Here is a 24759-nt window from a genome sequence, read left to right as displayed (position 1 = left end):
GGTGGGCAGGATCACTTGAGGTCAGGAGTTCAAGATCAGCTTGGTCAACATGGTGAAACCCCGTCTCTATGAAAACACAAAAATTAGCCAGGCATGATGATGGTGGGTGCCTGCAATCCCAGCTACTTGGGAGGCTGAGGTGGGAGAATCACCTGAACCAGGGAGGCAAAGGTTGCAGTGAGCTGAGATCATGCCACTGCACTCCAGCCTGGGTGACAGAGTGAGACTCTATCCCAAAAAAAGAAGAAGAAGAAAAAAAAAAATCACCACAGGCATGAGCCACTGCACCCAGCCATGGAATTCCTTTAATTTTTTTTTTTTTTTTTTGAGAGAGGGTCTCACTCTGTCACCCAGGCTGGTGTGCAGTGATACCATTAGGGCTCACTGCAGCCTCTACCTCCCCAGGCTCAGGTGATCCTCTCACTTCAGCCTCCCATGTAGCTGGGACTACAGGCGCACACCATCACACCCAGCTAATTTTTGTATTTTTTGTAGAGATGGGGTTTTACCATGTTGTCAAGGCTGGTCTTGAACTCCTAAGCTCAAGCAATCCACCTGCCTCAGCCTCCCCAAAGTGCTGGGATTACAGGCATGAGATACGGAGCCCAGCTATTCACTGTAATTTTTAAGGTATAGCACATCCATTATTGGTCAGGGGCTTCATTGTGACAGGAAAGAATTTGAGTCATGTTAGATAACTTCTAAAGATCATACCCCATTTAGATAGTGAACCTCTTAAAAAACCAAAATTAAATTTGTTACAACACGACTTTAATATTTCTTTTTTTTTTTTTGAGATGGAGTCTTGCTCTGTCGCCCAGGCTGGAGTGCAGTGGCATGATCTCGGCTCACTGCAAGCTCCGCCTCCTGGGTTCACGCCATTCTCCTGCCTCAGCCTCCCGACTAGCTGGGACTAACAGGCGCCCGTCACTATGCCCGGCGAATTTTTTTGTATTTTTTGGTAGAGACGGGGGTTTCACCGTGTTAGCCAGGATGGTCTCGATCTCCTGACCTCGTGATCCGCCCGCCTCAGCCTTCCAAAGTGCTGGGATTACAGGCGTGAGCCAGCGCGCCCGGCCCAATATTTCTTTTCCTACCACACAAGCTCTTTAAAAAAAAAGTTGACTGGGAGCGGTGGCTCACGCCTGTAATCCCACCACTTTGGGAGGCTGAGGCGGGTGGATCACGAGGTCAGGAGACTGAGACCATCCTAGCTAACATGGTGAAACCCCGTCTCTACTAAAAATACAAAAAATTAGCCGGGCGGCGCCTGTAGTCCCAGCTAGTCGGGAGGCTGAGGCAGGAGAATGGCGTGAACCCAGGAGGCGGAGCTTGCAGTGAGCTGAGATTGTGTGATTGCACTTTAGCCTGGGCAACAGAGCAAGACTCCATCTCAAAAAAAAAAAAAAAAAAAAATTGGCTGGGCGTACTGGCTCACGCTTGTAATCCCAGCACTTTGGGAGGTCAAGGCCGGCAGGTCACTTGAGGTCAGGAGTTTGAGGCCAGCCTCAACAACACAGTGAAACTCTGTCCCTACTGTCCCTACTAAAAATACAAAAATTAGCAGGGTGTGGTGGTGCATGTCTGTAATCCCAGCTACTTGGGAGGTTGAGGCAGGAGAATCGCTTGAACCCAGAAGGCAGAGGTTGTAGTGAGCCAAGATTGCGCCACTGCACTCCAGCCTGGGTGAGAGTGAGACTCCATCTCAAAAAAAAAAAAAAAAAAAAAAAAAAAAAAATTCTGACATCTTTATAAAGTTACATTTCTTTCAAGCCAAAGAATATGAAATGCATCACAGTTTTATCAACCACACTTGATAATAAGCATACACTTTCAATACTGCCTCAAGCAAGGGCCAAGACCAAACTATCTGTAGCTGAAACAATTTCCAGGGCAGCACTAATTCTGTGTGACCAAGAGAACCTGAAATTCTATGATATATTAGTAATGGTGGGCAGAGGTGGCTTCTGTTAATTTGTTTCTGTCGACATTATTTTCCTTTGTCTCAGTCTGAAGCCACAGGGGAGGGCTACGGGGTTTGCTTTTGACTTGTAACAACAGTAGAGGCTACAGATTCCCTCCCTTGCTTAACTTGATTTTGCTCCTCCCCTGGAAATGGTCAAACTGGACACAGAACACACCCAACAGGACAAGTAATCTGCTATCCGTGAAACTTTTGGTTGGCTACTTGGGGAATGCTGATGTATCTGTCTGAGGAAAGAACAAAAGGAAGAGCTAGCTGTGGCAGGGAAGTCCATTAAGTTCCTCTGACCCTTTTATTTGCTCAACTTCTCACATTTTTCTTTTAATGCACATAGCTAAGTCTGGCTATAAATAAAACACCTGAAAAGCAGCTGGTTCCATGACTGTTTTGCATGGTTATTTACAAGTAAACACTCAGGCTAATTACAAAGCATATGTTTATGTTATCCCAGTAAGACAGTAGTTAGTGATACTGTACCAATGTCAATTACCTGGTTTTGATAATGGCATATCAGTAAGATGTTATCATTGAAGGACAGTGGATGAAAGGTACATGAACACTCATTGTACTTTTTTGCAATGTCTTGTGAGTCTAAAATTATTTCAAAATACAGTTGGCCGGGCACAGTTGCTCACATCTGTAATCCTAGCACTTTGAAAGGCAAAGGTGGGCAGATCACCTGAGGTCAGGAGTTCGAGACCAGCCTGGCCAACATGGTGAAACCCCATCTCTACCAAAAATACAAAAATTAGCTGGGTGTGGTGGCGCATTCCCGTAGTCCCAGTTACTTGAGAGGCTGAGGCATGAGAATCGCTTGAACCCAGAAGGTGGAGGCTGCAGTGAGCCGAGATTGCACCACTGTACTCCAGCCTGGCAGACAGAGCAAAACTGTTAAAAAAAAAAAAAAAAAAAAAGGGCTGGGCGTATTGGCTCACGCTTGTAATCCCAGCACTTTTGGGAGGCCAAGGCAGGTGGTGGATCACGAGGTCAGGAGTTCGAGACTAACTTGGTCAGCACGGTGAAATCCCATCTCTACTAAAAATACAAAAATTAGTGGGGCATTGTGGTGGCACCTGTAATCCCAGCTGCTCAGGAGGCTGAGGCAGGAGAATCGCTTGAACCCGAGAGGCAGAGGTTGCAGTGAGCTGAGATCACGCCTCTGCACTCCAGCCTGGGTGACAAAGCTAGACTTCGTCTCAAAAAACAAACAGTTAAAAATAAAAAAAAAAAATAGGCAAAGATACCCATATGTACATCCACACCAGAGGGCCACTTGTTTCTAAGATATTTCAAAACTCTAAGGCTGTGCTTTCTTTTCTTTCTTTCTTTCTTTATTTCTTTCTTTTTTTTTTTTTTTTTTTTTTTTTTTTTTTTTTTTTTGAGACGGAGTCTGGCTCTGTTGCCCAGGCTGGAGTGCAGTGGCGCAATCTCGGCTCACTGCAAGCTCCATCTCCCGGGTTCCCGCCATTCTCCTGCCTCAGCCTCCCGAGTAGCTGGGACTACAGGCGCCCGCCACCACGCCCGGCTAGTTTTTTTTTTTTTTTTGTATTTTTAGTAGAGACGGGGTTTCACCGTGTTAGCCAGGATGGTCTCGATCTCCTGACCTCGTGATCCGCCCGTCTCGGCCTCCCAAAGTGCTGGGATTACAGGCTTGAGCCACCGCGCCCAGCCTCTTTATTTCTTTCGAGACAGAGTCTCACTCTGTCGTCCAGGCTAGAGTGCAGCAGCACGATGTCAGCTTACTGCAGTCTCTATCTCCAGAGCTCAAGTGATCCTTCTGCCTCAGTCTCCTGGGGAGATGGGATCAGGCGTGTGCCACCACCCTGAGCTAATTTTGTATTTTTTGTAGAGATGAGGTTTCACCATGTTGCCCAGACTGGTCTAAAGCTGTGCTTTTCTTAGTGGCCTTCGATATCCCATTGTTTTACTTTATTTATGTTTCAACCTTAGCTTTTTTTCCTTAGTAATATCAGAGTAAACAATATTCCAGTAACATCATTACAAAATTTCAATAGAGAAATGAGGCAAGTGAAATTAAAGAGGAATTGCTCAAAGGACTAAGAGGAGTTTTTGGAAATTCCGTTTCTTGTCCTCTGTTGCGAGGGTGTTTATTTGTCACCCTGAGAATTACAGATTTTAGGGTAGTGGAAAGATGCAGATGAGTTAATAGTTGCGGAGAGAGCTGCTGATGGTAGTGGTTTTGAACCCAGGTAACCAGAAAACAATGGTACTTTCTAAAAATTAAGGCATTCAAGGGAGAAAAGCAATTATATTTTAGAGAGAAGAAAAGAGTTGGTAACAGTCTGGTGAAGGAGGTGGCTAAAAGGAGGCCCTTTAAGAATCTCAAGGATGAAATGGAAAAGTTAACGTCCAATATGTAGGTGGTAGTGGTGCACATTCATATACTAAAGTATACTTCAAGCTACAATAGTATGATACTATTAATACTAATAGCATAAAAATACATATTGATATACTAGAAAACCTAGGTATGACTTGAGTGATGTTAATAAGACTTTTATATATGCTAAATTTCAAATCAGTTAAGAAAAATGGTTATGTCACACTACACACTATAATATGTTCCAACTGGCCAATTTCTTTAGATGCAAAGAAAATACAGGTGAATACTTATGTGACCTAAGTGAGGATGAGGAAGACCTCTCTAAGGAGAAAAGCAAAAGAAGAAATGATAAAGATCAAAGTATATAATTCCACAAAATAAGTTCCGGATCTGAGTTGGGGGAGTAGGGTTTGGGATGGAGGTCAAAAGATACTCAATTGATGCTGGGTATGGTGGTGAGCACCTATAATCCTAGCTATCTGGGAGACCAAGGTGAGAGGATCCCGTGAGCCCAGGAGTTTGAGGCCAGCTTGGGCAACATGGTAAAATCCCATCTCCCTCAAATATAAATACAATTGTAAAAAATTATTACAAAACAAAATTTAATAAAGAGTCTCAGGCTAGGTGTGGTGGCTCACACCTGCAATCCTAGAACCTTGGGAGATGGAAATGGGAGGATCACTTGAGCCCAGGAGTTCAAGACCAGCCTAGGCAACATAGTGAAACTGTCTCTAGAGAGACTCAAATAAAATTGGTTGTAATTAGCTGGGCGTGGTGGCTCATGTCTGTAATCCCAGCACTTTGGGAGGCTGAGGTGGGTGGATTATGAGATTATGAGGTCAGGAGTTCGAGACCAGCCTGGCCAATATGATGAAACTGTGTCTTTACTAAAAATACAAAAAAATTAGCTGGGCATGGTGGTGCATGCCTATAATCCCAGCTACTCAGGAGGCTGAGGCAGGAGAACTGCTTGAATCCAGGAGGTGGAGGTTGCTGTGAGCCGAGATTGCACCACTACACTTCAGCCTGGGCAAAAGAGCAAGACTCTGTCTCAGAAATAAATAAATAAATAGTTGTAATTAAAAAAAATATATATATATTTTGTGGAGACAGGGTATCACTATGTTGCTCAGGCTGATCTTGAACTCTTGGCTTCAAGCGATCCTCCCGTCTTGGCCTCCCAAAGTGCTGGGATTACAGGTGTGAGCCACAGTGCCCAGCCCTATTATAATTTTTTACAAGGATAATTATTACCTGAATAATTAAACTTAATTTAAAAAGTAGTTCAAAAGTAAAAACAAAATCTTTTGTAACTCAAAATCATGGTAAACGAAGGTAAGTCAAATGAAAACTAGAAAAATATTTATAATATGACAAGCAAAGAGACAAAGTCTTTACTATATAATAAGCACTTATATATGATAAGAAAAAGACAAACATCTGAAAAGAGCACTAGGCAAAATATGAGGGAAATGCAAATTTTCACCTGTCAGACTGGCCCCCTGAGCCCATCCCTTAGAGAAAGTGAAGGAGAAGCAGCTGAGTTCCCAGAGGGTTCCTGAGGAGGCTGCCTCCATGGGGGAGGGTCAGGTTTCAGTGAGGGTAGGAAGATGGAAGGAGGGCTCCATGAAGAGCTCCATGAGGTAGGGGATTTTGTTTATAATGGAAAGGGCTTTCTGACAGGACAGCAGTGGTGTTGAGGAGAACTGGGTGGAATATAAAGAAAGGAGATGACACCACCAGAAGGGACTGGTGCCTGCAGGAGTCTGCATTTTGGGAAAACAGGAAGTTTACAGAAGAGTCAGGGAGCCACTTACAGCCTATTCTCAAGGTTTCTAATCTGGTGAAGGAGGTGACATTATTTTCATGCCAAAATTGCCGGAAAGCTTTGTGCCTTTAGACATTGCCTTTCATGACCTCCCCTGACCTTCCTTTCCAGATAGTCACCAGGTCCTGATATTTCTTCCACTGAAATGCACTGTCATGTTTCCACATTATTGTTGAACTTCTGCAAGAACTGCCGAACTGCTTTATCTCCCTCTCCATTCCAATCCAGTCTGCATACTGCTGCCAGACTAATTTTTCTCAAATATCACTTGTATCATGTCACCTTCCTGTTCAAAACCTTTCAATGCTTCTCCCCTCACTGGATCAAGTCTAGACACCCTAGATCAACATTCTTAATTGTGCAGGTTGTCTCCACCTGAAAAAACACCTGCTCCAGCCAAAGAAGATCAATCACTATAACCTGTCCCTATATGTGACAACATCTCTTCAAACCTTTTTTGTTTTTCCTACTCTTGATTTCCTCTCCTCTCTTTTCACTTATCCATATTCTGGCATTCTTTCACATTAGTTTCACTCCCTCTCCTCCCATCAGTATTCAATGTAGTTAAAGCACAGGTGTAGTCTCATAGCCCTGGGTATAATCATGGCTCTGCCATTTAACAGTTAAGTGGTCTTGGGCTTTCTTATGGCTTAGTTTGCCTCAACTCTGTAATGTAATAAAGACATGATTTTTGTGAAGATTCAGTAAGATGCCATGTATAAAAATAACAGAACATCTGGAATACAGTAAGTACTCACTAGATAAGTATTAATATTGTCCAAATGTACTCTTTTCTCTGAGTATATAGGCGTTCTTACTAGCTTTTGTGCACTATTATTTTTCTCTTACATTTAAACTTTTTTTTTTTTTGAGGCAGAGTCTCACTCTGTCGCCGGGGCTGGAGTGCAGTGGCCGGATCTCAGCTCACTGCAAGCTCCGCCTCCCGGGTTTATGCCATTCTCCTGCCTCAGCCTCCCGAGTAGCTGGGACTACAGGCGCCTGCCACTTCGCCTGGCTAGTTTTTGTATTTTTAGTAGAGACGGGGTTTCACCGTGTTAGCCAGGATGGTCTCGATCTCCTGACCTCGTGATCTGCCCGTCTCGGCCTCCCAAAGTGCTGTGATTACAGGCTTGAGCCACCGCGCCCGGCCACATTTAAACTTTTAATATTCAGGTGTTGTTTCCTCATACTTGACTTCATGTCATTACAGTCAGTGTGCCAAGCCCTGTATTAGGGGCTTTACATATATAAAATCCTGTAAATTGGGTCTCATTACATCTATTACTTCATTTTCCGGATGAGAAAACTAAGTTTTACAAATATTAAAAACCTTAATATTAAAGAACTGGGAAATAGTGGGATAAAGATCCAGGCAATACTTCTGGTTGATTTTTTTTTTTTTTTTTTTTTTGAGATGGAGTCTCACTCTGTCACCTAGGATGGAATGCAGTGGTGTGATCTCAGCTCAATGTAACCTCTGCCTCCCAGGCTGAAGCGATTCTCCTGCCTCAGCCTCCTAAGTAGGTGGGATTACAACCCCCGCCACCATGCCCAGCTCATTTTTGTATTTTTGGTAGAGATGGAGTTTTGCCATGTTGGCCAGGCTGGTCTTGAACTCCTGACCTCAGATGATCTACCTGTCTTGGCCTCCCGAAGTGCTGGGATTACAGGCGTGAGCCATTACATCCAGCCTGGACATGTGTGGCCCCTTGATCTTTTAAAAACATTTTTTTTGGCTGGGTGCGGGGGATCATGCCTGTAATTCCAGCACTTTGGGAGGCTGAGGCGGGTGGATTACCTGAGGTCAGGAGTTCGAGACCAGCCTAATCAACATGGTGAAACCCCATCTCTACTAAAAATACAAAAATAGCTGGGCGTGGTAGCAGATGCCTGTGATCCAAGCTACTCGGGAGGCTGAGGCACGAGAACTGCTTGAACCAGGGAGGCGGAGGTTGCAGTGAGCTGAGATTGTGCCACTGCACTCCAGCCTGGGCAACAGAGCGAGACTCCATCTTAAAAAAAATTTTTTTTTTTTTTTGGTAGAGATGGGGTTTTGCCATGTTGCCCAGGCTGGTTGCAAACTCCTGAGCTCAAGCAGTTCACCTGCCTCAGCCTCCCAAAGTGCTGGGACTATAGGCGGGAGCTACGGTGCCTGGCTGGAACTCATTTTAAATAGCAATTTGGCACATACTGAAATGTAGTATATATTCTGGACCAATCTTAAATTGTATATATATGTATTTTTTGAGACAGGTCTCACACTGTCACCTAGGCTGGAGTGCAGTAGTGTGATCTCAGCTCACTGTAGCCTTGGACTCTCGGGCTCAAGCCATCTTCCACCTTAGCCTCCTGAGTAACTGGGGCTACAGGCATATGCTATTGCACCCAATTTGTTGTAGAGACAGGATCTCACTATGTTGCCCAGGCTGGTCTCAAACTCCTAAGCTAAAGCAATCCTCCTACCTTGACCTCCCCAAAGCATTGGAATTATAGGCATGGGCCACCTTGCCCAGCCTCTCTTTTTAAAAATAAAAAAACTATTACTTAGGATGAACAAATTCCAAGCTGACAACTACAGATACTTTTTGACTAATGGTTAAGAAACCAAAATAAAACTCTAGGGCAATAACTTTGCTACGTATCCAAAAATGAAACATGTATCTCACTCATTTAATTTATCGAATATATTAGCATTTGTGGCCAGTGATATATATATATTTATATATTATATATTAAACAGAGACAGATATATATATATATAAAATATATAATATATATATATATATATATATTAAACGGAGATAGAGTCTTGCTATGTTTCCCAGGCTGGGTTTGAACTCCTGGTCTCAAGGGATCCTCTATCCTGGCCTCTCAAAGTGCTGGGATTACAGGTGTGAGCCACCACACCAGGCCCAGAGACATATTATTATTATTTTTTTTTCTGAGACGGAGTCTTGCTCTGTCGCCCAGGCTGGAGTGCAATGGTGCGATCTTGGCTAACTGCAACCTCTGCCTCCTGGGTTCAAGCGACTCTCCTGCCTCAGCCTCCTGAGTAGCTGGGATTACAGGCATGCACCACCATGCCCAGCTAATTTTTGTGTTTTTAGTAGAAATGGGGTCTCACCATGTTGGCCCGGCTGGTCTCGAACTCTTGACCTCGTGATCCACCTGGCTCAGCCTCCCAAAGTGCTGGGATTTCAGGTGTGAGCCATTGAGCCCGGCTCAAGAAATACTCTTTAATTTTGTGTTTTCATATCTTATTTAAGAGTCAAGGTACTATACTGACAGGCAGTATAGTATACACACATCGTCAGATAAATCAAGTCTAAAAATCTAATCCTTGGGTAGGTACAGTGGTTTATGCCTGTAATTCCAGCACTTTGGAAGGCCGAAGTGGAAGGATTGCTTGAGTCTCAGAGTTCCACAGCTGCCCTGAGCTATGATAGTGCCACTGCCCGCCAGTATGGGTGGCAGAGTGAGACCCTGTCTCTAAAAATAAAAAAAATTTAAAAATCTGGCTGGGCATGGTGGTTGAGGCCTATCATTCCAGCACTTCGGGAGGCCAAGGAGGGTGAATTCCTTGGGCTCAGGAATTCAAGACTAGCCTGGACAACATGATGAAACTCCATCTCTACAAAAAAGACAAAAATTAGCCTGGCATAGTAGCATGCGCTTGTAGTCCCAGTTACTCGGGAGGCTGAGTTGGGAGGACTGCTTGAGCCCAGGAGGCAAAGACTGAAGCTGAGAATGCACCACTGCACTCTAGCATGGGCCACAGCATGAGACCCTGTCTCAAAAACAAAAACAACAAAAAAAATCTAGTCCTCAAATTTTGATATAATTTTAGGTTTAAAGTTTCTTAATTATTTTTCTCCATCTTTCCTGCAGAATAGTTACCAACTTCACAGTTGTTCTACTTTTTTTTTTTTTTGAGACGGAGTCTCACTCTGTCGCCCAGGCTGGAGTGTAGTGGCCGGATCTCAGCTCACTGTAAGCTCCACCTCCCGGGTTCACGCCATTCTCCTGCCTCAGCCTCCCGAGTAGCTGGGACTACAGGCGCCCGCCACCTCACCCGGCTAGTTTTTTGTATTTTTTTAGTAGAGACGGGGTTTCACCGTGTTAGCCAGGATGGTCTCGATCTCCTGACCTCGTGATTTGCCCGTCTCGGCCTCCCAAAGTGCTGGGATTACAGGCTTGAGCCACCGCGCCCGGCCTACATTTTTTAAAAAAGACTAGTTAGGTACAATAGTGTAAAGACTTATTGGTATTAAGTAATGATCATCACATAATTGGTATAAAAGAAAAAACAAAGGTCAAATTAATCTGGATTTGTATATGCCGTTTTGATTATAAGCTGAATTGGACATTTCATTTGCCCAACATTTACTGAACAATTATGAGTGTTAGGCTCAGGGCCAGGATATACTATGATTAATAAGACATGGTTCCTGCACTGGTCCCTGGAGTTCTTCTCCAGGTAGGGAAACCACCAGGTAAAATAATTGCAATGCAATATGAGAAGGACTATCTACAATGGAGGCTTGTACAAAGTACCATCTTCAGCTTGCCTGTGATCAGGCCCTGTGAGATAAGATAAATATCAGTGTCTAAAACATGCCTCTGAAGCTGAATATCCACTCACTAACTTGTATCATTTTTCAGCACTGTGCCATACCCAGGTGTCTCATCTCTTCCTGATTTGCATGCCCAGACAAGATACCCAAAGTCGATGGGGCCACAGTCTCAGGTTAAGGCACAAACTCAGATCAAACACTACTCAAAGGAACCTACATCCTTTAGGTACCAATAAGTACAACTTCTGAAGACTTTAGGTCATGACGTGCCTTGTAATCTTTCTTCTCAAGAATGCTAAGTTTAAAAGCTCTGTTAGAATTCAACTCTGTAAATAAAATATTAGGCCTAGGCCGGGCATGGTGGCTCACACCTGTAATCCCAGCACTTTGGGAGGCTGAGGCGGGTGGATCACCTGAGGTCGGGAGTTTGAGACCAGCCTGACCAACATGGAGAAACCCCATCTCTACTGAAAATACAAAATTAGTTGGTGGCGCATGCCTGTAATCCCAGCTACTCAGGAGGCTGAGGCAGGAGAACCACTTGAATCTGGGAGGCGGAGGTTGCAGTGAGCCGAGATCGTGCCATTGCACTCCAGCCTGGGCAACAAGAGCAAAACTCCATCTCAAAAAAAAAAAAAAAAAAATTACATATATAAAGCCTATTTCTCTGAAAATAAAAATTGTGCATTTCTGAAACTTTTTTTTTTTTTTTTTTTTTGAGACGGAGTCTCGCTCTGTCGCCCAGGCTGGAGTGCAGTGGCCGGATCTCAGCTCACTACAAGCTCCGCCTCCCGGGTTTACGCCATTCTCCTGCCTCAGCCTCCCGAGTAGTTGGGATTACAGGCGCCCGCCACCTCGCCCGGCTAGTTTTTTGTATTTTTTAGTAGAGACGGGGTTTCACTGTGTTATCCAGGATGATCTCGATCTCCTGACCTCGTGATCCGCCCGTCTCGGCCTCCCAAAGTGCTGGGATTACAGGCTTGAGCCACCGCGCCCGGCCCTCATTTCTGAAACTTTTATATACAGATTCTGGTAGAGCAATGTTTAAAAGAGGTAAAAATGTGACGACAGAGCTTTTGTCCTGCAGAATAAGCCACTGTGTATCTTTATAAAAGTTCTCTAATTAAAGAACATGTCTCTTTCCTTTTCATCATAAAGAGACCACTAGCAAAATTACTCTCTTCCCCTATAATGCAAGCAGACTGGGGCAAGAACAGAACAGTTTTGGGGGCAGATAATTTCTTTTGTTGAAGTTGTTGGAGTGGTATTTATTCCCAAAGGTTTGGGAAAGAAGATATACTTGACTTTATTTGATTACAACATAGCTTGGCCATCATACACCACTGAGGTTTACAAGATGTTGCTCTAAGGATTTTCCAGCTTTCCATATCATAATGTACATATTATTGCAGAGGAAACTCAAACTGTAAGAGATATTGGTTGTCTTGAAGCACAATTCCAACCAAATCAAAGGTTCATTTATTTATTAAAGACAGGGTCTCACTCTGCCGCCCAGGCTGGAGTGCAATGGCACAAATGAAGCTCACTGCAGCTTTGAACTCCTGGGTGCTAGCGATTCTTCCCACCTCAGCTTCTTGGGAAGCTAGGATCACGGGTGCAAACTACTATACCCAGCTTTTTTTTTTTTTTTTTTTTTTTTTGAGAGACAGGGTCTCCCTCTGTTGTTCTAGGCTGATCTCTATCTCCTGGCCTCAAGTGATCCACCTACCTTGGCCTCCCAAAGTGTTGAGATTATAGGCATGAGCCACCACACCTGGCCCTAAACCAAAGATTTAAAGAGAAAGTTTAGAAATATAATTCCAGCCACAGGTTGCAATCCAAACATCATTAAGAATTCCCTGTGGTGGGCCGGGCGCGGTGGCTCAAGCCTGTAATCCCAGCACTTTGGGAGGCCGAGACGGGCGGATCACGAGGTCAGGAGATCGAGACCATCCTGGCTAACACGGTGAAACTCTGTCTCTACTAAAAAATACAAAAAAAAACTAGCCGGGCGAGGTGGCGGGTGCCTGTAGTCCCAGCTACTTGGGAGGCTGAGGCAGGAGAATGGCGTAAACCCGGGGGACGGAGCTTGCAGTGAGCTGAGATCCGGCCACTGCACTCTAGCCCGGGCGACAGAGCGAGACTCCGTCTCAAAAAAAAAAAAAAAAAAAATTCCCTGTGGTGAAGCATCTTCTGAGAAAGTGAAGTCAAGCTCTGTGTGTTAGGTTTAAGTGCTCAAAAAAAAAAAAAAAAAAAAAAAAAGATAGTATTCAACTGACTACTGTTGTAAAAGCCTTAGAGAAGGGCTGACGTAACCTCACTTCCAGATATCTTTTCTTTTTTTGAGACAGGGTCTCACTCCCATTGCCCAGGCTGGCGTACAGTGGTACGATCACAGCTCACTGCAGCCTCAACTTCCTGGGCTCAGGTGATCCTCCCACCTCAGCCTCCTGAGTACGTGGGACTACAGATGTGTGCCACCACACCTGGCTAATTTTTTATATATTTAGTAGAGACAGGGTTTTGCCATGTTGCTCAGGCTGGTTTTGAACTCCTGGGCTCAAGCAACTCGGCCTCCCAACAGACATCTCCTTTTTTTTGAGACGGAGTCTTGCTCTGTCGCCCGGGCTGGAGTGCAGTGGCCGGATCTCAGCTCACTGCAAGCTCCGCCTCCCGGGTTCACGCCATTCTCCTGCCTCAGCCTCCGGAGTAGCTGGGACTACAAGCGCCCGCCACCTCGCCCGGCTAGTTTTTTGTATTTTTAGTAGAGACGGGGTTTCACCGGGTTAGCCAGGATGGTCTTGATCTCCTGACCTCGTGATCCGCCCGTCTCGGCCTCCCAAAGTGCTGGGATTACAGGCTTGAGCCACCGTGCCCGGCCTGACATCTCCTTTTAAACATGTCCCCTCCTGTGGACCAGGGCAATTTCCAAACACTAAAAGGTTCAAGAATTAAACAATTTATTTTTTTTCTTTAGATGGAGTTTTGCTCTTGTTGCCCAGGCTGGAGTACAAATGGCATGATCTCGGCTCACTCTAACCTCCACCTCCCAGGTTCAAGCAATTCTCCTGCCTCAGCCTCCCCAGTAGGTGGGATTATGGGAGCGTGCGACCACACCCAGCTAATTTTTGTATTTAGTAGAGACAGGGTTTCACCATCTTGGCCAGGCTAGTTTCGAACTCCTGACCTCAGATGATCTGCCCGCCTCAGCCTCCCAAAGTACTGGGGTTACAGGCGTGAGCCACTGCGCCCGGCTAAACAGTCAATTTCTTAAAAACTCCATATCAGTATGTAAATAAAATTAAGGTAAAAATTCAGTTATCTTGGGTCAGGATTCACTTTAAACAATATAAAAGCCTAACTAATAATGTTTAATGGTATGTTCATAATGTACTGATATGTGAACAGGAAGAATATTTTTTAATTAAAAAGCAGTTTACAAAACACGTATAATGTGATCACAGTTATTAAAAAGTATATTTACACATATATTTCCTTTACCAAAGGAATGACTGTTATAGAAAGTTTGGAAAATAGAGGACAGTGCTTGCTTGGGCAGCACATATACTAAAATTGGAATGATACAGAGAAGATAAGCATGGCCCCTTAAAAAAAAGAAAACAAAGGACAAAACAGAAATAACTGTAATCTTAAAACCCAGAGATTACTGGGTTTAATATTTTGATGTACGTATTTCTAATTTTTTTTTTTTTTTTTTGAGACGGAGTCTTGCTCTGTGGCCCAGGCTGGAGTGCAGTGAGCCGGATCTCAGCTCACTGCAGGCTCCGCCTCCTGTGTTTATGCCATTCTCCTGCCTCGGCCTCACAAATAGCTGGGACTACAGGTGCCCACCACCTCGCCCAGCTAGTTTTTTGTATTTTTTAGTAGAGACAGGGTTTCACTGTGTTAGCCAGGATGGTCTCGATCTCCTGACCTCATGATCCGCCCATCTCGGTCTCCCAAAGTGCTGGGATTACAGGCTTCAGCCACCGCGCCTGGCCATATTTCTAATTTTTAATGCACATATGCTTCTCCCCAATAAATGTAACTGTAAAGGAGTTTTTTAGTTATTAGCTTTGCCTATCTACCTACCTACCTACCTGTCTGTCTAAAACGGCATCTTAGATAGACAGACAGACAGGTAGGTAGATGGTGCAGTAGTGCACATGGCTTACTGTAGCTTCAAACTGTTGGGTTCGAGGGATCCTCCTGGCTTGGCCTCCTGAGTAGCTAGGACTACAGGCACCCCCAGCTAATTTTTTTTTTTTTTTTTGTAGAGACAAGGTCTCACTGTGTTACCTAGGCAGGTCTCAAACTCCTGGGCTCAAGTGATGCCCCTACCTTGGCCTCCCAAAGTGCTGGGATTATAGGCACGAGCCACTGGATCTGACCACATCAACTTATATATACCTTGTATTCTAAGAAGCTAGGGCAAATTATAAGAATCATATACAACAGTGGTTCTCAGCCTTGGCTGACTATCAGAATCACTTGGGGGAACTTCTAAACCTCCTGATTCCTGAACCTGATCTTTCAGACCAATTAGAATCTCTGGAGGTGGAACCCAGGCATCACTATTTTTCAGAGTTCCCCAAGTGATTCCACTGAAGCCAGGGTGGAGAATCACTACTTGACAAAGTGTCCCCTAATCCCTGACCCTTGAGCAAAAGGTGATTCACAACAGGGATTTCTTAAATTTTCATTTGTATACCAATCATCTGGAGATCTTGTTAAAATACAGATTCTGGTTCAGTAGGTTGGGGCGGGAACTGAGATTCTGCATTTCTAACCAGCTCCCAGATGATGCCAATGCTACTGCCCCAGGGACCATACTTTGAGTAGTTTTAGGGTACTAGGAAAGAAAACTCTCATAAAGAGTGAAAAGAAAAAGATTATAGCCACTAAAGCCCATACTCTATACCAGCAGACAGGGAGGGGTGGTCCACAATGGATGAACAAAGGGTCAAGGCTGGGAATTAAAAGATGTTTCTAGGCCAGGCATGGTGGCTCATGCTTGTAGTCCCAGCACTTTGGGAGGCTGAGGCAGGAAGAATGGTTGAGGCCAGAAGTTCGAGACCAGCCTGGGTAACATAGGGAGACCTCATCTCTATTAAAAAAAAATAAAAAATAAAAAAAATTAGCTGGGCATGATGGCGCATGCCTGTGGTCCCAGCTATTTGGGAAACCGAGGTGGGAGGATTGCTTGAGCCCAGATGTCAAGGCTGCAGTGAGCTGGGTTCATGCCACTGCACTCCAGCCTGGGCGACACAGTGAGACCCTGTCTCAAAATGAAAAAAAAAAGCAATTTTAAAGAGAAAAAAAGGGAAAAAGATATTTCTAGGAAATAAGATTTTGGAGATGGGAAAGGTTTGGAATAACACATTTTTTAGGGGGAAAAACAGCCATTGGAGCTTATGTATTCGTGTGTACAAAGGAAAGCAAGCAAACATGGGGGAGAAGAGGAGTAGGCAGTGAGAGAAAAAGATCAAATATCTAAAAAATTGTTATGGAAAAAATAAACCCTTGGCTACAGTGCTGGAAAGGGATAGAGAAGCACTATAAAGGGATCTGTGGAATCTACCTCTCTGCCAAAAACATGTTTGGGAAGCAGAAAAGCTAATAAACTGAAGTTGGTGTAGATTAATAACCATCTTCCATCAACTCCCTCCTGGGGACATGAAGAGGCCCCAGGAATATAAGTCTCCCCTGGCAGTGCTTTAGGAACTAACAACAAACAGTGAATTACTGCCCAAATGCTTCTCTTTGTAAGCAATGAGAATGGCAAGCAGCTCAAACATGGCATCCCTTTGCGGATTCTTGGCAATATCCTTCTGGGAATTTCTAAACTTCCAGGCAGGCTAGAGATATAGCCCCCAAAACAGGGGAAAAAAGTGTTTTTCTCCTGAGGGCCTTCACACAGAAATGAGAAATGTTTAGTATTTCTTAGAACAATAAGGTAAACATTTAATGTAAAGATATTCATAAATCACTACCAGACTTTCATACCTTCAAAATAATTTCTAAGAACAGTAAAACAGGAAAACCTTATGTAAATTAGCTGGAGCAATTATTTGAATCAGCTGGTATACTTTATCAGCTGGTCCTTATCAAAGGGGTCACATCCAAGTAAATTTCTGTTTAAATCAATAGAAGAAAGTAAGGCAAAGACTTTACCAAGATATGGAAAGAATTCTGTTTGTAACATGATTTGTGTTACACATCACTTAGGTATACGAAACTCTGGCAGAAATGTATGCAGTATTCACATTCAGTATCTATTTACTGTACAATGATGATGGCTAAGATGTACTGAGTACTAGATACAATCCTAATAATTTAGATATTATTCACGTATAAATTAATCCATATAACCCTATGAAATAGGCATTATTATTATAGCTCTTACATGGATGAGGAATCTGCGGTTTGAGGATGGTAAGTTTTTGCTTCATTTCATTGCTCAAAGGTCACAAAGCCAATAAGTGGTCAAGTTGGTTTTTGACTGCCTGATTCTAACATCCATGATTTTTAACTTTATATGACACCTCCAACTATCCTGCATACCCAATTTGTACCAGGGAGAGACTGAGGGATATAAGATGAATAAGTCATGATCCCTACACTTATGGTACAAGACAAGTAGTTCCTCTAGGACATGAGATGAGAAAGGCATTTCCAAATGCTACAGGATACAAGATGCCAGATCAGATTATGCTGCTAGTGTATTCCACAGGTCAAAACCCATATACTTTTGGGGCCCTTGATTTTTAATCTTTTTTATATACCCTTAATGGGTAAAAGGCATATTTATAAAAAGGACACGCTGCAAGCCTAGTGACACTATTTTCTAGCTCAGGCAAGTTTTCCAGAAATTACTGAACCACATCAATTTATATAATAAAGGGGATAAAGCTGTAACAATGTCCAGCTAACAGATCTAATATCAGTTCAGAGAATGATCTCTTCCATATTCAAGTGATAGAGTGTTGCCTGATAACTTGGTTCATGAATACATTAGAATGGAGACAGAAATGAGTCTAAGACTAAGGTTGTGGTCTCTCTTCTGAGACCATTTCTATAAAATCTCCAAAGGCTAAAGGGAAATCTCATTCATTGTATTAGCCCAAAAATGGCTATAAATCAATAATTCTTAACCTATGGTTCATTGTCAGTGCAGACAGATAAAGTCTTAACTATTTTGCATTTCTCAGGGCTAGCTTTCTAACAGTCTTGTTTAACTTAACTGCAGACAGTATAAGGCCAGGGCAAAGGTGAACAATATTTCTAGCCTTATCTGGCATCTAGCTATATTCATAGTTTAAAGGTAGTCCTCAAACAAACAAGAGGCAGGGTAAAAGAGCTAATATTTGAGTACCCATTTTCAATATATATGTTACGTGCTGTGCTAACAGCCCCTCTTTTTTATTTTTCAATCTTATTTAATACTCATACCCACATAAAATAGTGGTGCTCCCAGCAGTCAAATATCTTTCTCAGGAACTCACAGCTGCTAAATAACATAGCTAACATTCAGATAGAGGTCTGTTCACACTACATACCCTTGAGAACAGAAAGGCTCCAGGGAACTGCAGGGTCCTGCGTACCTTTGTGATGACATTCTTCCAGGGCTAGAAGAGCTGAGGGAACTGATGAGAGGGTGAGAAAGGCAAGCAGACTCCCTCAAATATACCATGGAAATGGCCCTTTTGCCCTTCCTAACAATGTTCTCTTGGGGATATGCTTAGTAGAGAAGGAAGATGATGTATTGAGTTATTGACTTTGTACTGACCCACATTGAAAACAAAATTCCATTTACAACAAAACTTCCCTGTTGTAACTTGCACTTAAATATTGTGAGCTTAAATATTTCAAAATAATGATCTCCATTGAGTATAGCCGTATATGTGGCTATTAAAAAGTAGACCTCCTCTTTCCTATCCCTTGAATGAAACCATGATATATTTTTTTAATCTGAAGCAGACTCAAGGACTAACTTTTTTTTTTCTTTTCAGACAGAGCCTTGCTGTGTTGCCCAGGCTGGAGTGCAATAGTGTGATGTTGGCTCACTGCAATCTCTGCCTCCTGGGTTCAAGTGATTCTCCTCCCTCAGCCTCCTGAGTAGCTGGGATTACAGGTGGGCATCACCATGCCCAGCTAATTTTTGTATTTTTAGTAGGGACAAGGTTTCACCCTGTTGGCCAGGCTGGTCTCAAACTCCTGACCTCAAGCGATCCACCTGCCTCGGCCTCTCAAAGTGCTGGGATTACAGGTGTGAGCCACCGCGCCTGGCCTAACAATTTGGTTTTAAGAACTGAAGACTTGTAGTGTTGTAAGCAACCCAAACTTATCTTAATGGACACAGAAGGCTTGTTTCAAAGCTTTTCATAAAAATATTTCTTACCCTATTCAGCTAATCTTCTGAGAGGACACAGAGGAAACAAGAAAATCTCAGACAGAGATCTTAGGTGCAGTGGCTCACACCTGTAATCTCAGCACTTTGGGAGGCCAAGCTAGGAGGATCACCTGAGCCCAGGAGTTCAAGACCAGACTGGGAAACGTAGTGAGATCCCATCTCTACTAAAAAAAAAAAAAAAAAAAGAAAAAAGAAAAAAGAAAATCGCAGGCAGAGAAAGCATTTGGCAGTATGGTCCGTACCGCAACATGGAAAAATGCACTGGTTCTAAGAGCAGTTGTCAATATTTGAAATTAATCCTAGCTGACTATAGATCTGCTCATGAGAGCTAGTTTAAATAAATAGGTTGACATCTTTGTGCAGTCATTTAGAGCAAGTTTTACATATTCAGCATGAACAAAACTATATTTTGCATAAATTCAGACAGAGGATTTATTAGTATTTATCTGTCTTGATAGAGAGCCAAAGGAACAGTATTCCGAGTGAATGATGACAAAAAGTTTGTTTTACATGGAGGACAGCATTATTGCAGTAATCCTGAGTTTCTCACTTAATCATTTCCCTCCAACTCTCCAAAGAGAGCTTCTATTCTCCTTTTTTCCTTGCCTACTACTACAATCATTCCAATCGTCTCATTCACGTATTTACTGCACAAATATGTATTGAGGTACTGTGTATTGGGTGCAAATATTGGGGATTCCACAGCTGTACCACTCAGAATGTGGCCCACAGACTGGTCCTGGTCTATAAATCCATTTGCTACCAGCCTGTGACATGTGTTTGAAGTTTTTAATAACAATACAGCAGAATAATTTATTTGTTGATTTCAATAATAATTTTTAAAAACTTTTATGTCATTTTTTTTTTTTTTTTTTTTTTTTTTTTGAGACGGAGTCTCGCTCTGCCGCCCAGGCTGGAGTGCAGTGGCCGGATCTCAGCTCACTGCAAGCTCCGCCTCCCGGGTTCACGCCATTCTCCTGCCTCAGCCTCCCGAGTAGCTGGGACTACAGGCGCCCACCACATCGCCCGGCTAGTTTTTTGTATTTTTAGTAGAGACGGGGTTTCACCATGTTTGCCAGGATGGTCTCGATCTCATGACCTCGTGATCCGCCCGTCTCGGCCTCCCAAAGTGCTGGGATTACAGGCTTGAGCCACCGCGCCCGGCCATTATGTCATTTTTTAAAACCTTTTTTTTTTTTTTTTGAGACGGAGTCTCGCTGTGCTGCCCAGGCTGGAGTGCTGTGGCCGGATCTCAGCTCACTGCAAGCTTCGCCTCCCGGGTTCACGCCATTCTCCTGCCTCAGCCTCCCGGGTAGCTGGGACTACAGGCGACTGCCACCTTGGCCAGCTAATTTTTTGTATTTTTTAGTAGAGAAGGGGTTTCACCGTGTTAGCCAGGATGGTCTCGATCTCCTGACCTCGTGATCCGCCCGTCTCGGCCTCCCAAAGTGCTGGGATTATAGGCTTGAGCCACCGCGCCCGGCCTTTTTTTTTTTTTTAGAGACAGGGTCTCACTCTGTTGCCTAGGCTGGGGTGCAGTGATGTGATCACAGCTCACTGTAACCCCATACTCCTGGGCTCAAGTGATCTTCCTGCTTCAGCCTCTTGAGTAGCTGGGACTACAGGGATGCCACCATGCCTGGATAATTTTTAATTTTTTTTTTTGTTGAGACAGAGTCTGTGTTGCTCAGGCTGGTCTTGAATTCCTGGGCTCAAGTGATCCTCCCACTTTGGCCTCCCAAAGTGCTAGGATTACAAGCTTGAGCCACCCAGGCCTGGCTTTATGTTATTTTTCTAATAATGAATCTCACTGTATTTTACAAAAATATTGGTCTATGAAGGATTAGAAGTAAAAACCCAATTCTTTGACAGCTATAGTTTAAGCAGCATTGTTCTAGGAAACAGGAAGAGTAAGGTAAGACTTTTGCTCTTGACAAGGTCTTAGTCTTGTGTGAGTGTTCAATAAAAAGTCTTGCCAGGTGTAGTGGCTCAAGCTTGTAATCCCAGCACTTTAGGAGGCCAAGGTAGGAGGATCGCTTGAACCCAGGAGTTTGATACCAGCCTGGGCAATATAGTGAGACTGTGTCTCAACAACAACAACAAAAAATTAGCTACATGTGGTGGTGTGCGCCTTTAATCCCAGTTACTTGAGAGGCTGAGGGCAAGACTGTGCCACTGCACTACAGCCTGGGCAACAGAGTGAGACCCTGCCTCCAACAACAAAAACTCCTTCCATCTTTGTACACATTTTTGAGGAACACAGAAAGTTTAGGCTTTGTAAGTAGGTCTGGGGAATATTAATTTTTTTCTAATGAGCTATTAATAGGTTAAAAGGACAACAGAGAAGGGTGAGATAAGAAAGGCTGTCAACAGAAAGGACAGTTTGATAAAGAACAGGAAATCAACAGGCAACCAGGGGGCCAGCAGGTATAACAAATTGCTATATGCCTCAGGTGAAGAAGTCAAGAGGGCAAATCAAGGCTTACTGGAGGAAGACACTGAGTCCAGTCTCTGCCATACATTCCATTCTCCAGAGTGTTGTTTGTTATAGCATCAGCTCCTATCCTGGCCACTTGTTTATACCTGTGTCATAGTACTTTTTGGAGAGTACCAAGAATATATTAGTTTGCAAGTCAAATTCTACAAGTTGTAAGTCAAATAAATATATTATTTATCTTTCTCTTCTCAGTGCTCAGCATGTAACTGGCACTCAAATATGTGTTGAACTACACTAAGCAATAGAGGGCAAGTTCATAAGAATTCTCTTCAGGCTGAGCAACCAGAAGAGATGCTTTTAGGGTCTAGTAGACTGTAGAAAGGGCAATCTAGGCTGGGGCGCAGTGGCAAATGCCTGTAATACCAACACTTTGGGAGGCCAAAGCAGGAAGACTGCTTGAGCCCAGGAATCCAAGACCAGCCTGGGCAACATAGTGAGATTCCATCTCTACCGAAGGGAAAAAAAAAAAAAAAAGACAAGACAAATTAGCCATACAGTGGTGCGTGTCTGTAGTTCCAGCTACTCAGAAAGCTGAGGCAGGAGGACTGCTTGAGCCCAGGATTTCAAGGGTGCAGTGAGCCATGATCTTACCACCGCACTTCAGCCTGGGTGGCAAAGCAAGATCCTATCTCCAAAAAAAAAAAAAAAAAAAAAAAAAGTGGGAGGGGGACAACTGCTTAAACCTGAAACTCAGAAAAAAAAAAAAAAAAAAAAAGCAAAAACCAACCCACCAACCAACCAAAAAACCTCCACTCTCCCTAAGGAGAACAGCTAAGTCAGTCAGCTGAATTGCAAGTAACAATATATTAGAATTTAAAAGCCCATTCTGCATTAAGTCTGAATTCATGACTTGACAGAGTCCTCACAAATTATATATGGGCATGTGGCTCTGAGTAATTTCAAGGTAAGTATATTTTTCAGGCAAAATGGCTGACTAAGCATATAATGATATATGCTAATGTCTACTATGGCAGACCAGAGCAGTATGAGGCAAAGCTTCAAAATCAAGGTCACAGGCGTAAAGAAAAACCTCTCCCTTCTCATTACTTTGGGGTGGAAGCAGCTGCAATGACTAGCAGTAAACAAAGGGAGTTTCTATTTGGTGGTATCCTGAGCATTTTCATTACAGGGCTGTCCTTCTTTACTCTGTTTTCATAGTTTTTGGTTGTGGCTTTTTTCCTCCTGTTTTCTATCTTTTCACACTCTGCCTTTATGATCTCTCCCTTCTCAAACTCTCTCCTCCTTGTTTCCTTTCTGAACTCATTTCCTTCTCTTACTCCCACTTTCTTCATTAATTCTTAAATACCACTTAGTCAGAGCCCTCTTATGCTTCTGCCTTAGTGTTGGTTACACAGAGCATTCTGCCTTTAGTACCTTCTTAACGACCAATTCTAATTCACGGCCATTTAAATGCATTTCTCCACCCAATAATTTCCCAGTGATTTTCCCATTTATGGGGGATAAGGTGAGAAAATATAAATGGATCTCTGAGAACCCAGGTTTCAGTATCCTTGAAACATAATATGCAGCATTGTAATCAGTGGTGATATCCATGTGAAATAATACTCTTGTGCTGGCAAAGGTACTGTGCTTGGAAAGTATACAATCAAAATTCAAACTGGCCTGGGAAACAGTGGAGGCAAGTAATTTAGTAATGAGAAAAAGATCAGTATTATGAAACACAACAGTCTTCTCCCTAGCAAAGTCAAACAATAAAACAAACCTTTCTTTTTCTAGTCAGCCCATTATCCTACTGACATGTACAGTTATGTGCCTGGAACTGGTCAGAAACAAGCTAGAAGAGACATATCCAAAGAGATTCTTAGAGGTCCCTTTGCACTTTTATTTGCTTCCCAGCACCTCCTGATTGAAGAAGAGATAATACAAGGCCTTTTCCCAAGGGCATGTTCCCAAAAGGCCACTGTTTCTTTCAGGTTATTTCGAGGCACAGGGATATTGCCTTGAATCCTATCAAAATCTACATCCAGAGATGCCTGAATTTCACCCAGTTTTTAAAAAATGCTATAGTATTGGGAAGAAACTCAACTCCTTCAAATTATAACCCTTAAAAAAAAAAAGCTGGCTGGGCAGGGTGGCTCATGCCTGTAATCCCAGCACTTTGGAAGGCTGAGAAGGGCGGATCACCTGAGGTCAGGAGTTTGAGACCAGTTTGGCCAACTGAAACACTGTCTCTACTAAAAATACAAAAATCAGTTGGGCGTGGTAGCACACGCCTGTGATCCTAGCTACTCGGGAGGCTGAGGCAGGAGATTGCTGGAATCCGGGAGGTGGAGGTTGCAGGGAGCCGAGATCACGCCACTCCAGCCTGGGCAACAGAGCAAGACTCCGTCTCAAAAAAAAAAGCAAAGTCAAAGATGATTTTGGTTTTCCAGCTAATAAGTGTCATCTGGGGGGTTTCTTCTGTTGTCACTCCAAGAGCCACAATTAATTCCCAGAATTATGAAAAAGGGCTTTCAGGTATCTAAGCTGAAGTAAAAAACAATCAGTAAGGCTCTTTTCTGATATCCTGAAACATCAAATCTACAAATTTACAAAACAGATCGCAATGTTAAACTTTAAAGCAAAGGTAAATAATGATTGTAATAATGTAATAGCAAGCATAGTGAATTTGAAGAGCTATGGTTTTTAAATTGAGTTGGCATGTATTATTTCATTCAAATTTCATAACATCTCCATCAAACAGCATGCATTATCCTTGCTTTTTTTTTTTTTGGAGACGGAGTCTCACTCTGTCACCTAGGCTGGAGTGCAGTGATGCGATCTCAGCTCACTGCAAGCTCCACTTCCCAGGTTCACGCCATTCTCTTGCCTCAGCCTCCTGAGTAGCTGGGACTACAGGCGCCCGCCACCATGCTCGGCTAATTTTTTGTATTTTTAGTAGAGACGGGGTTTCACCGTATTAGCCAGGATGGTTTCCATCTCCTGACCTCATGATCCATCCTACTCGGCCTCCCAAAGTGCTGGGATTACGGCGTGAGCCACGGCGCCTGGCTGCATTATCCTTGTTTTACAGAATATTAAGTGACTCGTACAAAGTCAGATGGCTTAAATAAGTGATTTCCATTATGTAATGAATTATATCTACCCACTCAAGCTGC

General features: G+C 43.3%; 1 protein-coding gene and 1 non-coding gene across 3 annotated transcripts in view; one reads left to right on the top strand and one right to left on the bottom strand.

The window, feature by feature from the left end:
* Nucleotides 1–24759, bottom strand: part of PDE6D (phosphodiesterase 6D) — a 65458-nt gene that overhangs the window by 25537 nt on the left and 15162 nt on the right. The window lies entirely within an intron of this gene.
* On the top strand, nucleotides 14274–14383 carry LOC115893327. Its single transcript, XR_004053344.1, has one exon. It is a non-coding gene; the product is annotated as a U6 spliceosomal RNA (small nuclear RNA).

This window comes from Rhinopithecus roxellana, chromosome 14 (genome assembly GCF_007565055.1).
Source record: "Rhinopithecus roxellana isolate Shanxi Qingling chromosome 14, ASM756505v1, whole genome shotgun sequence".
NCBI lineage: Eukaryota > Metazoa > Chordata > Mammalia > Primates > Cercopithecidae > Rhinopithecus > Rhinopithecus roxellana.
The sequence above is the reverse complement of the archived record's forward strand: the minus strand, read 5'-3'. Positions and strand labels throughout refer to the sequence as shown.